We start from the raw sequence: 4,450 nt of genomic DNA, 5'->3' as shown, positions 1-4,450 counted from the left end.
AAAGTCAAAACTTAAAAAAAAAAAAATGAAATATTCTGTGCTTACAAACTGCATAAATATGCACATTTTACCATAACTTACAATCTTCAGTTGGTGTTATACATGAAAAACAACTGCTCCTGGTCTTGTGTGACCTTTAGCCCCGAATTCCATGCGTTCCCTGCAAGCAGCAGTATTCTGCTGGTTATTAGAAAAGAACCTGAATAAGACCTGAATCAAATCTTTGCGAGGCTGAGACCCACCTGTCTCTGAAAATGAAGAACTCGTAATCTGACTATTCTTATTCTGTCAATCAAGGCCAGGCTGACCTTGTGCTGCTCCAGGGACCTCCTTCAGTCAGTCATTCCAGGACAGCAAGCTGGTGAACAGTGAAGACTGGTGTTGGTTCCACAGACTCTCAAATGAACGCCGTTGTGCATGCTACATAATGATGCATCCAGACTATATTTTGGTTCTTCCAAAAAGTTTCATCCTAAAAAAAAGTAAACAACTGGCAAAATGGAAGAAGATGAAAACATGTTGATCTTTGTCACCGAAAGAGAGATTTCCATTTGATAAAAATAATGCGGGTAAAAATAACAGGTCAGGGTGTCAGGATTGGAAAAAAGGGAAACATTGGTGTGTCAGGATTGGAAAAAAGGGAAACATCGACCAAGGGATTGGTGTCGAAGGCTCTGTCGATTAAAAATTCAGTTTCTCAAGTTTCTCAGTGTGAGAGTTTCTTGCCTTCAGCAAGTACAGGCAAAAATGTCGAGCAAAAGTTAAGAATGTTGAATGACCGTGACCATAAATCAAATATCCACATTAACTTCAACAACTATTCCATAATTACTCAAGTTTTGTAAGGTGTTGCAGCTATCAGTTTCCAAGTTGACTTTTCTGACCAGTTTGTATTATGTTAACAATGGAACTTTCTTTCTTTCATTACGGCTCCTGAGCATAAGTCAGACTCCTCTGATGTTTTTATGTCTTAGATTATGACGTTAACACTCTGATAGCATAGGTGACTGACATAGGACTAATGTACAGTGTGTGAGTTACATCGCACTATAGTAAAAGAACATAAGTCGCGGAGCACTGTATTTATTAATTAATTTGAATTTGTGGATACTACTCCATTCAGTAGTAGTACTACCCGATGGGTGTAAAAATTAAACAACAAAAGGATACTATAAAAAAAAAATTTCATTGCATATGCTTTTTGTTACATTTTTGTTTGGTGGAATTTTTCTAATGTCAATCTGTAGTGGTTCAATAAAAGCTGGGAAACGCTGTCTTTGAGATTACAATATAGCGACTTTTCTGGCACTTTAAAAAGTTTGCATTTCTTTAAAGAGAGAAAAAAGCACCAGTACCGTGTGACATTGACAGAGAAGATGACTCTATTCAAAGAATTGTGTTTTACGGCTATAAATGCAGTTTTCAGTGACATGTACAGCATTTGATGAGTGACTTTTTGTTTTATTTGTTACTTATCTAGAATTGTCCTTCAGCTTATCTGTAGAATTTAAATGTATGCTCCTGTTCTGTGGGACACTTTCATCTTCACAGTTATGGATTTTGAGCTGTCTTCAAAGAAGCTGCAGAGTTAATGAAGAAATTACAGTTAAATGTGTGAGTTTGGAGGGAATCTGGGAATAGGATGTGAGACAAGGTCAAAAATCATGATTCTTGCACAGGCATTTTATAGAGATGAAATTCTAACAGACTCCCGCGAGGGAGCCGTGGCTTTCATTAGCTCTGTTTTTGGACAAAGGAGAGAAAAGAATAACCAGACCATAAACATCATTGCTCATTAGTCCTCTTTACAGTGTCTTCACCCCTCAGATAAATTAATGGCTGAAAAACAAGTGACATCTGCCACAGCACTGCTGCTCCATCATCCAAATACACAAAAATGCATTCCAATGATAGATGACGACTTTAATAAAATGTCCATGGTAGACAAGGAAAAGGACTAGATGCGGTGTTTAAAGAGATTGTTTTGAGTCCTGCTTTCAGGATTTGCCGTCATCTTTCCCCTTAAAACTTGAATTTCAGAGAAAAAACATTTACGCCACTAGATGACAGTGTTTCTTTTTTGCGCGTAACCACATGCGGAAGTGGTGGTCACAGAAAGTGGAAGTGCGAACCCGGTAGGTTTTTACCGCGACACGGACTCTCGAGATTGGTCCGTGTTTGTGGACTGTTTTTGGATGTAAATAGTTTGTAAAGTGGAATACTGGCATTAAAGTTTAAGGTAATAGACATTTATGAGCATTTCATGATCACGTTTTGTGGGTTGTTATACACTGTCGCCTCTCTATTTGTTTGATACGTAGTAGATTTGCAGAGCTCTACAGCCACGCGTTAAACAGTTTCCCGTCACTTTTTGTGTTCGTGAACAGATACATGCATCAAAATCTGTAGGTCTTTAATTTATTGTTATGATCTTATTGCCTGTTAATGTTATGTTGTTTATGTGAAGTTGCGGGCTGTTTGTATTGTAGGGACAATCTATTAATTTTGCACTCATTGGTAATAATATATATGTTTATTTATATTTTAATATAACACCAATTTTTCCTATTCAGAAAGAATAGTTCAATGTCCTGTGCTGTTCTATTTTGCCTATTCCAAAGTTCTAGTTCACAGATGATGGAAAGGTAGTCTCTTTGAAATGCAAGGGAGTAGAACACATTTCGAGAGAGTGCAGACCACGTCTACAGGAGGGTCAGTCTGCTGTCAGTATTGCACCTTCTCAGAGATACTAGCTTCCTAGTTTGCAAGAGCCGGGCAATCCGAGCTGAGCTCAAAGGCTCCCATACTCTTACTTGTGAGCGAGCGAGTGGTAGGTGATTGTCCTAAAGTTGAGGTCAGGGTGGGCGGAGTTATGGCCAAGTCCCTGTTAGATACTAGGAGCCAGGTTAGCACTATCTCTGAGACATTCTTCCAAAAACACTTTCTAGACAGGGATGTAGAGACAAGAAGACATAAACCCAGCCAACTGGTTCAAACTAATTGCTGCTAACTAACTGCCAATATGTTAGATAGGATATCTTCTCACCAGAAGATATCTAGCTTGCCAGTGGCTATCAGCATGTAGCAGTGCAGGAGACAGACAAGACGGCCTTCACTGCCCCTTTTGGGTTGTTTGAGTACACTAGACTGCTTGTTGGTGTTTGCAATGGGCCTGTGACATTCCAAAGAGTCACGCTTGCTTGTTTTAGTTATTTCCACCAGGCTTTACATACTTTTATTATCATTTGTTTTACTCATTAATACAAAAAATACCAATAGGTCCTTAAGGAGTTGGTAGAGTCATCTCTCTGTAGGTAGCCGAAGAAAGGATGGAAATTCTGCACAGAAAAATACCACTTCATCTCACTCTAATATCACATAAACAGTTTTTGCTGTGCCTCGATAAAAGACAAATGTTTGTTATGGTACCTGTTCAGAAACTAAAAGAAAGCAGGTTTTCAAGTGTTCTAATGTTATGGATGTGGTGCTGTACCCTGATTTTCTAAGTTGAGATGTACAAGAAAATTAATGGAAATGAGTATTATTTGTGAAAACCAAATTTCACAGCACATGTGTTCATGGACTAAATAAAGGCAATACTACGTATGAATTATTTTAATTTTGCACATTTTGTGGTAAATCAAGTTCAATCTATCACGTTTAATTAAACGCAATAAGAATAATAAATTGTTGCCCAACGTTAATATTTATCAATATTTATTTTGTCAGATAAAACATGGAATATATATTGTACTTACTTTAATATTACGAATAATACTCAAAATCACTACGAGCAGTAGTGGCTCTGAGTGACAGATGACAGTCTGTACCCTGTAAGTCACAGATGATATAAAGTTTTAAACACTTTGACTTCACTACCTCTTTCTTGCTTGGTAACAACAGTCATTATTTACTGACTGAAACAGAAGGAATAAAACAAATTGGGATTAGCTCTACTTTGCTCTACTTGCTCTGTGTGAAATCTTAAATCTGAAGTTGTTCCAGATCTTATCTGGAGAAATTGGCTCATAGCAACGTGACGACGTAGCTACAGTACAGAGCAGAGACACAGTGTGAGCAGAACCCAAAGCAGACACTCCGAAGGTCAGTGGCACTTTTGTACCACAGAATTCATGTGTTTCCTTTAACACTTTGACACTTCTCTTTGTTAACGATCACTTGTTTTACACACTCTGGAACAATGGAAACAAAAAAGTGGTATGACCATGATACTGTATATAAAACTCTCCCATCTGTTATTTTTCATTATTATCTTCCCTGTTCCACTTCATTCTGCGCCTTTATGAACAATGTTGGCAACCAAGGAAAAATTATCTTGTGGCTGAAGTCCTTATATTTATGAATCCATTAAACTGCACTCAGAAACCCACACATTGTCTTCAGATGAGGAAATGTAACCACATACCTACTATAATTTCTTTTAAATTTT

General features: G+C 37.7%; 1 long non-coding RNA gene across 1 annotated transcript in view; it reads left to right on the top strand.

Moving 5' to 3' along the window:
* The first annotated feature begins 1,914 nt into the window (after window positions 1–1,914).
* The window catches only part of LOC103384752 (uncharacterized), a 6,671-nt gene continuing 4,135 nt past the window's right edge, over window positions 1,915–4,450 (top strand). Inside the window, exon 1 of the long non-coding RNA XR_522142.3 lies at window positions 1,915–2,239. This is a non-coding gene — a long non-coding RNA (uncharacterized LOC103384752). The remainder of the gene's footprint in view (window positions 2,240–4,450) is intronic.

Source organism: Cynoglossus semilaevis, chromosome 10, assembly GCF_000523025.1.
Source record: "Cynoglossus semilaevis isolate Cse_v1.0 chromosome 10, Cse_v1.0, whole genome shotgun sequence".
NCBI lineage: Eukaryota > Metazoa > Chordata > Actinopteri > Pleuronectiformes > Cynoglossidae > Cynoglossus > Cynoglossus semilaevis.
This window is presented reverse-complemented; position numbering and strand designations above follow the sequence as displayed.